Raw genomic sequence first — 14,264 nt, 5'->3', positions numbered from 1 at the left:
AGCGTGAACAGCAGCAAGATTTATTGCAAAGAGCAAAAGAACTAAGGTTCCATAGCATGGAAGAGGACCTGAGCAGGTTGCCCCCACTGGCTCAGGTGGCCAGCTTTTATTCCCTTATTTGGCCCTGCCCGCGTCCTGCTGATTGGTCCATTTTACAGAGTGCTGATTGGTCCATTTTACAGAGTGCTGATTGATGGGTTTTTAGAGAGTACTGATTGGTGCATTTACAAACTGCTAGACACAGCACTGATTGGTGCATTTTTACAGAGTGCTGATTGGTGCGTTTATAAACCTTTAGCTAGACACAGAGTGCTGATTCGTGCGTTTTTACAGAGGGCTGATGGGTGCGTTTACAAACCTTTAGCTAGACACAGAGCGCTGATTGGTACATTTTTACAGAGTGCTGATTGGTGCGTTTACAAACCTTTAGCTAGACACAGAGTGCTGATTGGTTTGTTTACAATCCTTTATCTAGACAGAAAAGTTCTCCAAGTCCCCACCCAACCCAGAAGCCCAGCGGCTTCACCTCTCAGCTTTAATTAAGGTACTCTCTATTTTAATTCACCCTTTGACCTAGTAGTGGTGATTTCCTAAATTTATTTTACTGAAACATCCTATTTATTGAAAGATAATTTAGGCAAGGCCTAGTCTATTAATGCCCTAATTTAATATTCTCTAAAACTTTTTATTAGCACTTATAAAACTATGATGGCCAGGTGCGGTGGCTCATGCCTGTAATCCCAGCACTTCGGGAGGCTGAAGTGGGTGGATCACCTGAGGTCAGGGGTTTGAGACCAGCCTGACCAAAATGGAGAAACTCCGTCTCTACTAAAAATACAAAATTAGCCGGCCATGGTGGCGCATGCCTGTAATCCTAGCTACTCAGGAGGCTGAGGCAGGAGAATGGCTTGAACCTGGGAGGTGGAGGTTGCGGTGAGCTGAGATTGCCCCATTGCACTCCAGGCCTGAGCAACAACAGTGAGACTGTCTCAAAAAAAAAAAAGTATGAATTGGTATATACTTTCATATATAGTATATCATTATCCTTTCTGCTTATTACTTTATTGTTAGACTATTTTTATTATAATAATTTTTAAATGTTTCTTTTATCGCTACCAAATTGTACTATGACTTAATTCAATTGTAGAATTAGCCATTAATCAAAGGTCTAAAAGTTTTAAATGTGAAATTTTTTGAACTTGACACTATGACAAGGAGCAGAGGCGTGAGCTAATAAGAAAACTTTTTGTTAGCATTCGCAGTTTCTTCCTTGGTTGCTGCTCTGTTGTTTTATTCATTTTACTTGTCAAAGATACAAACTTTGCATTTAGGTGTAAAATGAATCTTCTATAATGACCAACTTATTTTTCTCAAATAGAGCCCCCCTAAGAAATTTAAGAGAAAATATTTCAATGGTTTCTCTCTGAAAGCAAATTTATACCACACCTATAATAGAGGATTACAAAACAAAGTGAGTTTATAGATAATGAGGTTATCATCACAGTGAACATTACAACAGAGTTTGTGTTAGTTTTCTAGGGCTGCCATAACAAAGTATCATATACTTTGTGGCTTAAAACAACAGCAATTCATTCTTTCATAATTCTGGAGTCCAGCAATTTAAAATCAAGGTGTTGGCAGGGCTGTACTCTCTTTGACAGCTCTAGGGGATAATCCTGCCTTGCCTCTTACAAATCTTATAAGGATACTTGTCATTGAACTGGATGCTAATCTGAGATGATCTCATTTCATCTAACTTACATCTGCAAAGACCCTTTTACCAACTAAAGTCATATTCACAGGTTCTAGGTATTAGAATGTGAACAAATCTTTTTGGGGGTCACCATTTAACACACGGCAGAGGACTGAATTAAATTTCCTACAGCCATCGTATTTAAACTAATACAATTTAATATAATAAGAAGGAAAATCAAGCTTTACAGTAATTATAGTCACTAAGCTGAAGATCACAAACAAAAGTCATGGCAATAAATTATTTATAGTTAAAAAGCAGAATATCAAGAACTTGCTCTCACAGTAAAATAATCTAAACATGTACACAATCTAATGATGCCAAGAAACTGAATATATAGAAACAGAACTCACATAGAATGTTCTCTCTTTTTATACACACACTCGCATTTTCTCTGTGATAGCTTTTAATTTTATATCTGTATCATAACTGGTTTATTATATTTATAATAAAATATAAAGAATTTGAGACTTTATATTCTAGAAAGCAACTAACTTAACAATTTTCTTTCCTTCCCAAGGTTTTTAACTGAGTAAAGTGACTTCTGTCCTGTGGCTTCAATTAATATTTTAACCAAGCTTAAGCAACATTTTCAAGACCTTTTAAAATTTTCATAGATCATTTTTGGTAACTTAAATTCTACCAGAGAACTCCTGTAGTTTCTTCTCATATTCAAGTTTATTTACAAAAAAAAAAACACAATGTAGTTATGTATGATTTTTATGATTCTTTATTTTCCTTTATACTTGTAGTTATTTTTCCATTATGATTTCTACTGTAAGATATTTGTGTTGTTTCTCCCTTGCTCTCTTTTGTTTTAATTTGGTTAGCTAATGACATTGAATTTGTTATTTTTCACAACCAGTTATTTAATTGACAGTGCTGTTACTGGGGTTTTTTGTTTACTCTTTATTTCCACCTTTGCTTTAATTATTTCATTCTTCTGAGTTTATTTGGTTTTTCATTTAAATTTAAATAGCTACATGTGGCTAGTGGCTGCTGTTTTTGATAGTGCAGCTTAGATTACAGCAACATTGTCATAATATTGATGAGTTAAGTCGTTCACTAGAGAGAGTGAGGGCATAATAGGCTATGGTGTTAGAAGGCAGGAATGTGGTTATTTTTGTTGAGGATGGGTAGTGACCAGAAGGTGGCATGAGGGGGTTTCTGGGGCTTTGTGATGTTTTGTTTCTTGATCTGTCACTGTTCCATAAATATATTCATTCTGTAAAAATTCATAGAGCTGTGCCTTACACTTTGCACACTTTTCAATATAAATTAAAAGAAAGAATATACTAAGTGGAATTTATTTTAGTCATGCAAAGGTGTTTCAATAATAGTAATATACCATATGATTTTTATAGTTGACATTTGATAAAATGTAGCACTGATTCCTGACAAAAACATACAATAAAATAGTAACTGATACATTCTTTCTCAATATAAGCATACCTCAGAGGTATTGCATATTTGGTTCCAGATCACGTCAATAAAGGAACTATCACAATAAAGTGAGTCACACAATTCTTTTGGTTTTCCAGTGCATAATAAAAGTTATGTTTACACTATATTTTATTCCATTAAGTGTGCCATAGCATTGTGTCTGAAAAGTCAATGTATATGTCTTAATTTAAAAATATTTTATTGCTTAAAAAAGTCAACAAACATCTGAGCCTTCAGTGAGTCATAATCTTTTTTCTGGTGGAGGGTCTTGCCTCAATGTTGATGGCTGTTGACTGATCAGGGTGGTGACTGATACGGCTGTGGCAACTTCTTAAAATAAGACAACAATAAAGTTTGCTACATTCATTGACTCTCCCTGTCATGAAAGATTTCTCTGTAGTATGTGACGTAGTTTGATAGCATTTTACCCACAGTAGATGTTCTTTCAAAATTGGAGTCAATACTATCAAACTCTGCCACTGCTTTATCAACTAAATGTGTGTAATATTCTAAGTCCTTTGTTGTCATTTCAACAGTGTTCATAGCATCTTCACCAAGAGTAGATTCCATGTCAGGAAACCACTTTTTTGCAAATTCAAAAAAGCAATTTCTCATTCTTTCAAGTTTGATCATGAAATTGCAGCAATTCAGTGACACCGTCAGGCTCCACTTCTAATTCTCGTTGTCTTGTTATTTCCACCACATCTGCAGTTACTTTCTACATGAAGTCTTGAACCACTCAAAATTATTCATGAAGACTGGAACCAACTTCTTTCAAGATATTTTTATCTCCTCCCACAAATCAGGAATGTTCTTAATGGCTTCTACAATAATGAATCCTTCCCAGAAGATTTTCAGTTTACTCTTCCCAGATCCATCAATGGAATCACTATGGCAGCTATGGCCTTTCAAATATATTTTTAAATAATAAGATGAAACTGAAAACTGTTTCTTGATCCATGAGCTGCAGAATGGATGTTGTGTTAGCAGAAATGAAAACAACATCAATCTCTTTGTACATCTCCATGAGAGCTCATAGGTGACCAGGTGCATTGTCAATAAGCAGTAATATTTTGAAAGAAATCTTTTTTTCTAAGCAGTAGGTCTCAACAGTGGGCTTACAATAGTCTGTAAACCATGCTATTTTTCCAGTAGCATGGTTATAAGAGATGCACAGTCATCCAGGCTTTGTTCCATTTATAGAGCACAGGCAGAGTAGATTTAGCATAATTCTTATGGACACTAGGATTTTTGGCATGGTAAATGAGCATTGGCTTTAACTTAAAATCACCAGCTGCATTTTCCATTGACAAGAGAGTCAATTTGTCCTCTGAAGCTTTGAAGGCAGGCATTGACTTCTGCTTTCAAGCTATGAAAGTCCTAAATGGCATCTTCTTCCAATAGAAGGTTGTTTTACCAACCTTGAAAATCTGTTATTTAGTGCCACCACCTTCACCATTTATCTTAGCTAGATCTTTTGGATAATGTGCTCCAGCTTCTAGATTAGCACTAACTGCCTCATCTTGCATTTTTATCTTATGGTGATGGCTTTTCTCCTTAAACCTCATGAACTAACCTTTGCCATCTTCAAACTTTTCTTCTGCAGCTTCATCACTTCTCTTAGCCTCCATAGAATGAAAGAGAGTTAAGGCCTTGCTCTGAATTATGCTTTTGCTTAAGAGAATGTTGTCACTGGTTTGGTCTTCTAACCAGATCACTCAAACCTTCTCCATATAGGCCATATGTGTTTTCTTTCACTTTCTTATTATTCATATGCTTAATGGAATAACACATAAATAAGAAGAAAGTGAAAGAAAACACATATGGTTGATATGGAGAAAGTTTAGTTTGCTTCTAGAACTTTTCGTTTGCATTCACAACTTGGCTATTTGACACAAGAGGCTTAGCTTTCAGCATGGTTTCCTTTCTAAGCTTAACCATTTCTAACTTTTGATTTAAAGTGAGAGATGTGTGACTTCCTTTCATTTGAACACATAGAGGTCATTGTAAGGTTATTCATTGGCCTAATTTTAATATTGTTGTGTTTTATGGAATAGGGAGGCCTGAAGAGAAAAAGAGGTGGAGAATAGCTGGCCTGTGGAGCAGTCATAACACATACAGCATTTGTTGATTAAGTTCAAGGTCCTATGTGAGTGTGGTTTGTCTCACCCAAAAACAATTAGAACAGTAACACCAAAGATCACAGATCACAGATCACCATAACAAATATAATAAAAATAACACAACTAGACATGCTTTGAGAATTACCAAAATGTGATTCAGAGACACAAAGTAAGCATTTGCTGCTGGAAAAATGGTGCTAACAGACTTGCTTTATGTAATGTTGCCAAAATGCTTCAATTTGTAAAAAACACAACATCTGTGGAATGCAATAAAGCAAAAAATACTAAAACAAGGTATGCCTGTATGTGCCTCACTTTAAAAGCCAACTTCTTATTAAGAAATATGAAACCCATTTCTACTAAATAAGGCAAATTTACCCATCATCTGCAATATTAATGTAATTAGACAATATAACATACTTAGTAATTAGAACTGTAATGGAAGTGGCAAAAATCTCTATTATAATTGCATATTTGGAAAAGTCAAGAGAATCAAAGGAAAACCACTGCAAATAATCAGCAAATTTAGTAAAATGGCCATATATAACACTCATATTCGAAAACTGAAAATTTCATGTATGTAAAAGTGAGTATAAGAGCAGAGAAGATTCTATTTAAAATAGGAAAAGATAACATAAGAGTTTCAGCATAAATATGCAAAAGCTCAAGCAGACGCAGCGGTGGGGGGGGTCTCCAGGGATTATCGGAATTTAATCAATTTGAGCCATCAGCCTATTTTACAGCCTCCTACTCTGCAGCCTGTTTTTCCCCAAACCTGGTAGGAAATGTGGTCCCTTTGTTGTCTGGAACCAGCTCCTGACAGATCTAGCAACTTATAGATGAGCCTGAGTGAACTTCCCTCATTACCATGCTAAAGTTTCCAAGTGGGAGGAGCTATAGCTTCATTAGCATAACATGCAACCTATGTGCTGGCATGATGACTCACTGCATCTGCACAACTGGGACCCCTTCTCTATATGTGATGAGACCCTCTCCCCATCCATTACCCCATGAAACCCTATTGTCACTTTCCCTCCGGCAGATTGTTTTGGGGAATACTCCCATGTCCTCCTTACTTGGGCCAAGTAATAAAACTCTTACTGGTCAAAACCTGTTGTCATGGAGAGTTGTTTGTTATTTACTAGGTAAACAAACCCTGGATTTTTTTCAGGTAACAAAAGTAGACTTGAACAAAGAAAAAGGCATGCCATATATTTTAGTACAAAAAATCATTTTAAAGAGATTCCATTTTTCCTAATTTCTTTCATGGTGTTATTGCAATCACATTTAAAAATTTTTTCTTCTGTAACTGGAATGGTTGATTATAAAGTTTAAAAGAAAAAATAAGCATAAATGAATAGCTATAGAATTCTGAGAATGACAAAATCAATGTGGCAGAAGTGTTGGGGGGTATTTCTGGGGAGGAAGTACTCACCCTATGATATGTTATAACATTTTTTAATATCATTATAATTAAAACGCTGTGGTATTGGGGTGTGAATGTGACTTATCAGACTAATACTTATCAGAACCAAATAGAAAAATCCAGAAAGAGACCCAGGTATATATGAAAATTGAGGTATGATCAAGAAGATATCTTAAATCAGTATATTGGATTTACTGGCACACTTAATGGAATAAAGTATAGTGTAAACATAACTTTTATTATGCACTGGAAAACCAAAAGAATTGTGTGACTCACTTTATTGTGATAGTTCCTTTATTGACGTGATCTGGAACCAAATATGCAATACCTCTGAGGTATGCTTATATTGAGAAAGAATGTATCAGTTACTATTTTATTGTATGTTTTTGTCAGGAATCAGTGCTACATTTTATCAAATGTCAACTATAAAAATCATATGGTATATTACTATTATTGAAACACCTTTGCATGACTAAAATAAATTCCACTTAGTATATTCTTTCTTTTAATTTATATTGAAAAGTGTGCAAAGTGTAAGGCACAGCTCTATGAATTTTTACAGAATGAATATATTTATGGAACAGTGACAGATCAAGAAACAAAACATCACAAAGCCCCAGAAACCCCCTCATGCCACCTTCTGGTCACTACCCATCCTCAACAAAAATAACCACATTCCTGCCTTCTAACACCATAGCCTATTATGCCCTCACTCTCTCTAGTGAACGACTTAACTCATCAATATTATGACAATGTTGCTGTAATCTAAGCTGCACTATCAAAAACAGCAGCCACTAGCCACATGTAGCTATTTAAATTTAAATGAAAAACCAAATAAACTCAGAAGAATGAAATAATTAAAGCAAAGGTAGAAATAAAGAGTAAACAAAAAACCCCAATAATAGCACTGTCAATTAAATAACTGGTTGTGAAAAATAACAAATTCAATGTATATTTTGGGATAAGATTAGGAAAGATTCAATCAATTCTTCACATCAGAGACCAGGATAATTTCTATAGGATTAGAGCCCTTGGTATAAACAAGAAAACTATATACATATATGGATAATTTTCTTTAAAATCAGAAGTGGCAAAAACTTCTACATGTAATTCAAAATATCCAATATCATTGAAAAATCACAAACTAGCAAATATTTCTACTTAAAAACAAAGGATTAATATGTAAGAAATATATTAAGGATATAATATATAATCCTTATAATATGTAAGGATTTAGAAGGATAAGAAATCCTTCTAAAAATTGAGAAAAGCCTATGCCTAATTGAAAGCTAGACTAAAGGAAAAAATAATGTAAATTGCTCTTAAATACCTATAAAGATGCTTAACTTCACGTGTAATGAGAGAAACACAAATCAAAACTCTCCTGTGGTACCATTTCTCACCTATCAGATTAACAAAAATCTAAGTTTTATCATATGCTCTAAGACTGGGAAAACAGACACTCATACATTTCTACAGTTATGGAGTAGAATTTGACAACAGTAAAAATTCACATGCACTTACTTTTTGACCCAGCAATTACACATCTAGGAAACCATCCCCAAAGAACATTGGCAAAGATATGAAGTGACCTGTGCATAGGTCATCATCTTTTCATAATCCCCGAATCCTGTTTTCTAACACAGGTAGAATTCTTAGATCTTTTCTGAGAGTTTATCTTAACTGTATTACCTCAATTTGGTACCTGAGGTCCTTAAACATTTTCCAAAACTCACCAACAGAAATTAGCCCAGAAAATAATACAGGGTGCAAGGTGTAGACTGCTATGTATGGGTTCAGATATACACCTGTAATAATACTTGCAGGAGTTTAAAAACTTGGTTCTTTATGAAAACAACAACAACAAAAAAGATTCATTAGAAATGGCAGACAATTCACAATGAAAATAAAATAAACTTAATATAACATGCAAAACTTGTAAATGTTGAATGTTTGTTCTTATACTAATTTTAATGTTCTTTAAGAAAGTGATAGGAAACTATAGCTATAGCTAACAGAGCTAGCTAGCTGCTCCTGTGTGCTCTGTAATCTCCATCTTTTGTTTTCATTTTAATATCTGCTGATTCACTTCTTTGTGTACTATGCTGTCCTCATACTAGGCTGTTTGTTACTTGGATACTAATTCTTTGTGTCAGAGCCCTTATGGTTATTTCAAACAGTCTCTAAGTGTGAATGTTCAAAGTCCACTTAAAAATAGAGTATTCTTATAAGGATTTGCCATCTCCAATGTTCTGCAAAGTGCCTACTGCTAATAGTTAGCATGACAGGTTGCTAAATTATGTTTCCACTAATGTGCCAGGGCACAGTAGATAAGAAATTCTAAAGTAAGGTGCTCAAGCAGAGTGAGCTAAAAAATCCAGAGAAACGGTTTCACATCTCTTGTAACCATCAGCCAATTTCAGAGGATAAAATATTTGGAAAGTGGCTATGGAAGGAAAATATTTAAGAGATTTATCTGGTGTAGAGCTGTTGGACTTAGCAAATAAAAATACAGGATGTCCAGTTGAAACCTTCTTTGCAAAAAATATGAGATCAAGAGAAGTCTAGCATGTCTGACTCAATTTTGCTTCTAGCCTCATAGGCTGGCTGTCCTCGCTCACTCCTGGTTGTAGGCTAAGCTAAGTACAGGAGAAATTTAGTTTATAGTTTAACTTTGAAGCAAGGATGATAATATCCCGCCCTAAAACTGACCCCTTCCTTGTTCTAAGAATGAAACTGCCTTTGTAAGACCACAAGATTAGGATTATGGGAGAGGCCTGAATTGTGCTAAGATGTAGGCAAGGTTAAATGATTACCAGCCACTGTTTCCTAGCTTGCTTTTCTATAATCCCCCACTGCTCAGGAGTTATGTGGCCTGAGGTCACAAGATTTGTGTCTTTGCCAATTGCTCCTACAGATAACACCACTTATCTATAGGAGGTTCTACCATCTTAGGTAGAACTTAAGATTAGTCTTTCGAGATGTTTTTCAGACTTCTGCATTCAGGCAACTGACTGACTCCACTTGGGCCTGTGACTCATGAGTCAACTGGTCCTGTGGGCCCCACCCAGAGGCTGACTCAGGACATGAGGACCATTTTTCACATTCCTATGATTTCATCCCCAAATGATCAGCAGCACCTATTCCCCAGCCCCCTGCCTACCACATTATCCATAAAAACCCTAGCCTCTGAGTTCTCAGGGAGGCTAATTTGAGTAATAAATAAATCCACTTTCCTAACCCTGTGTTAATTAAACACTTTCTTTACTGCAATACTGCCATGTTTCAGTATATTGATTTTATCCATGCATCAGGCAAGAAGAACCTGTTGGGTGATTACACAGTTACATTGAATTTCAGATTATGGTACAGAAAGAAGTATATTTAGTGTTTGTCCCTGGTTCCTACCACAGAGTTCCTAAAATTCTTGGATTTTCTTGAGTGATTGGAATGTTTTTTGTTATTCTAAAAAAGTCTCTTTTGATCACATTTTAGTTTGTCTAAAAAAGTAATGAAGGTGGAGTCTCTAGCCTCAAGACGGGGCTGGTCACCAGGAAGATAAAGTGATTAGAAGGCTGAAACTTTGAATCCCACCCCTGGACCTCCTGGAAGTGGGGGGGAGAAGGATGATTAAATGCTATAAAAACTTTTGAGTTGCTGAGTTTTGGGGTTGGTGAACACATCCAGATGCTCTGAGGATTGCAAACCCGGAAAGTATGGAAGCTCTGTGCACCTCCCAGCTTGCCCAGTACCTTGCCCCATGCCTCTCTTTCATTTTGCTGTTCCTGAGATGTATCCTTTATAATAAGCTAGTAAAAGTAAGTATTAAATTAAGCTTAGCCTAAAGCTGCCTCCTTGCAAATTTTAAGTTTGGCCCAAAGGCTTCTCCATATGTCATGAACTGTAACCTAACTGATATGTAAACATTCTGTAACCTACTCCTGTGGCAATCACTGAGCTTCAGCTAATCAAGAGTGGCTGACTGTTCAAACTAGGCTCGAATAAAGCATATACCAAGCTGTAACCAATCTAGCTGTTTCTGTATCTCGCTTTTGTTTTCTGTATGTCACTTTCTTTTTTCTGTCCATAAATCCTCTCCTATCATGCAACAGCAGCAGAGTCTCTCTGAACCTATTCTTGGTCAAAGGCTGCTTGATTTGCAGATTTTTCTTTTCTCAGTTAGACACTGTGAAATTTAATTTGTCTAAGGTTTCTCTTTTAACATAAGTCAACTGTTTTCCTGAGTTCTTTCTTGCAAATTATTGAACCTGAGGAGGTGGCAATAGGAACCTCCAAGTTATAGTCATTCAGTCAGAAGTACAGAAAACCTGGGACTTGCGGCTGGTTTCTGAAGTGGGGGCAGCCTTATGGTCCTGAGACCTTATGCTGTCGATATAGGAGTTAAAAAGAAATTATTTAGGCAGCTAGTGAGGGTAAGGAAAGTCCTTGGTAAGGTTTTCCTTTTAATGAAAAGCAGCCCCCAAATTATTTCCTTTTCTAATAAAGGGCAGCCTGTAAAATTGAGCTGCAGACCGATAAGCAAGCTGGGAGCTTGCACTGGTGAATGCGGCAGTTGTGCCGATGGGAAAAGGCTACCTGGGAGTAGGCATGTTCAAAATGGTGGCTCCATCTTCCCTTCTCTTTGCCAAGCCACGTGTACAGTAAGGCGCAGACAAGATGGCAACAAGATGGAAAGCCCATTTGGATAATAAGATCAGGATGGGTTGATCACCCTTCTCCCAGTGCTATTTAAATGTCACACCTGATCCAACCAATCTGTGGGCCCTATGTAAATCAGACACCACCTCTTCAGGCCTGCCAATAAAATCTAGTGCAGTCCACTGCTGGATGGATTTTCTTTTGGGAAGCCCCTGTCTTGCAAGGGAGAGAGCTGTTCTCCTTTCTCTCTCTCTTTTTTTTTTTTTTTTTGCCTATTAAACCTCCACTCCTAAACCCACTCCTCGTGTGCGTCTATGTCCTTAATCTTCTTGGTGTGAGATGACAAACCCCAGGTATTTACCTTAGACAATGATGCTGCCTCATTGTGGGGTCTGCACTAACTTTAGAGTCAGAATTGAATTGTGCAACACTTTGTTGGTATCTGGAGGGCTGGCGAATTGGTTGATGTCAGATAAAACATCCCACAGATAAACAATAAATAATTTTTTGGTATAATTGTGTTCCAAATACTGCACGGGGCATACTTATATTTAAGAAAAATCATTTGTTGTTTACCTGAAATTCAAATGTAACTGGATATCCTACAGTTAATTTGGAAATCTTCCTTGGGCTAGAACATGGTCTGTGCTTTAAGTTCTTCCACCTACCCACCCAAGGAAGTGGGATGCTGCCTACTTGATTTCAAATTTAAAAGAGGTGCTTCCATAGGCTAATGGAGAACTTGTTAGGTGAATGGCAGACACAATGGACTGTTCTGATATCTGCTCATGAAATCTAGAGGGCAAGGAAGGCTAGCAAGCTGCTTTGGAAGCAAAGATGTTATCGTTTTAAAATCTGTCTCCACTCTCAGGACTTACCAAGGTAGAGGATGCGTGAATCTATAAACCTGACTGGGGGCAAACAGGAGAAACAAACAAGACCAGAGCCATTTTGATTTTTATCCAAGAGGGTCACATGGGGGGCCGATGGGACTCCAATTAGTGAGTCGTAGGGGAGCAGATCACCTGAAAATCTGCACTAAAGAGGAGCAAAACCAGGGTGAGAGAATGTACTGCCCAGTGCCTGAAAGTCTCAGTCAGAGGAGATAGCACAGGTCCCTCCAAGAAATGGGAATGCCCATAAAACAAGGAAGCATTTTCAAGCATCCACCTGGCTCAGAGTGTGAAGGTAAGATACAGTATATTACTCAAATAAGAAAGTATGTTTCTTTTTCTCTTCTTCCCTCTCTCCTTCTTGGTGCTTCAACCTCTGAAGGCTCCACAAGAGCAGCTGAAGAATAAGATAAGTGAGAAAGAAGGAAGCGTCCACACAGTTTTTCCCATTGACAGAGTCATAGATGAGGAGGTTGGGCAGGTTTATGGTGAAGTCTTACTTTTGAATGAAGATCAAGCTGTCATTACAATGATAATTTTATAGTGTATATGCTCTTATATAGTATATAATAATATACTATATAATATACAGTAACATAAATGTATATTGTATGATAAAAATTGTTAATGTACTGGACTGGACATTTTAAATTCCTGAATTAAGACCCAGTCCAAAATACTTCTATCATGAAAGAGTGATCAGAAAAGGCACAAGGCTTTCAGAGTTTTCTAGTTGGAGGGGATAAATCTTATGCAACTGCATAAATTCTGTGGAAGTCAACATAAAGTGTTTTGATAACACACTGAGTTGTGTTTGTCCAAAGTACTAGTTATTAGTGTTAACTGCCCTTAATCTGCAAATTTCTTGACTCTGCGGCTCTTCTCTCTCACCAGAGTGCTGTTTTGCATTCTCTGGTGTGCAAAGATGGAGTGAAGAGAATATAAATTCTGCTCTTTTTTTTTGAGATGGAGTTTTGCTCTTGTTGCCCAGGCTGGAGTACAGTGGCGCAATCTCAGCTCACCGCAACCTCTGCCTCCTGGGTTCAAGCGATTCTCCTGCCTCAGCCTCCCAAGTAGCTGGGATTACAGGTGCCAACGCACCCGGCTAATTTTGTATTTTCAGTAGAGACAGGGTTTCTCCATGTTGGTCAGGCTGGTCTCAAACTCCCAACCTCAGGTGATCCGCCAGCCTCGGCCTCCCAAAGTGCTGGGATTACAGGCTCGAGCCACTGTGCCACGCCAATTCTGCTCTTTTTTATGATGGAGAGATTATAGAAGCTTCCTGATTTAGGTCCACGCCCAAAACCATTTTTTTTTCCACTCATCTACTTAATACATGTTTTCTTTCTATTGGCAACAGGATTGAATTTTACAGATTAACCTAACCTGTTCCAAATAACTATTATTAAAAAAAAGTAATAATAATAACACAAAACTCTTCTGGGGAAATGTCACTAAATTTATAAAGATTAAAAAAAACCTTTTCTTGCAAAGAAGTTTAATTATTAAGTAAAATATTAAACTTTTTTAAAATCGAGGTACTTTTCAAGGGCCTTTCGTATGTTAGTGGACTTTGTGAATCAAATTCCCAAAGGGAATATTTGGAATGCAGCATTTTCTTAACATTTTGACCCAGAACTCTTTGGTTTTGGCACATGAATCCTGGAACATTCCAGAACTAATGTTCCAAAAACAATTTTTTGAAAGTCCTAGCTTAGCATTTCAAATCTACCAACTACTACTTACACTTACAGCTTCTTATTCTTGTGAGCTAAGGAGACATCAAATAATGGCCAGTTTTCTCAAAGTTTGGACTCTTTACCATCTTATCAGAATCATCTCAGTATATTTGTTAAAAATGCAAATTACTGGACTCTGACTCAGGTCTGTTAAATTGGAATAACTGACAACTCAATTGGGAGGTAGGACTCGGAATCAGAATTTTAGTATCGTCCAATGTTGAAGTC

At 36.8% G+C, this 14,264-nt stretch overlaps 1 long non-coding RNA gene across 2 annotated transcripts in view; it reads left to right on the top strand.

The window, feature by feature from the left end:
- LOC129143307 (uncharacterized) overlaps window positions 1–14,264 on the top strand; it is a 425,562-nt gene that overhangs the window by 248,662 nt on the left and 162,636 nt on the right. The gene's annotated exons all lie outside the window — the stretch shown is intronic.

This window comes from Pan troglodytes, chromosome 13, assembly GCF_028858775.2.
Source record: "Pan troglodytes isolate AG18354 chromosome 13, NHGRI_mPanTro3-v2.0_pri, whole genome shotgun sequence".
Lineage (NCBI taxonomy): Eukaryota > Metazoa > Chordata > Mammalia > Primates > Hominidae > Pan > Pan troglodytes.
Note: the sequence above shows the minus strand (reverse complement) of the source record. Positions and strands in the feature narration are given on the sequence as shown.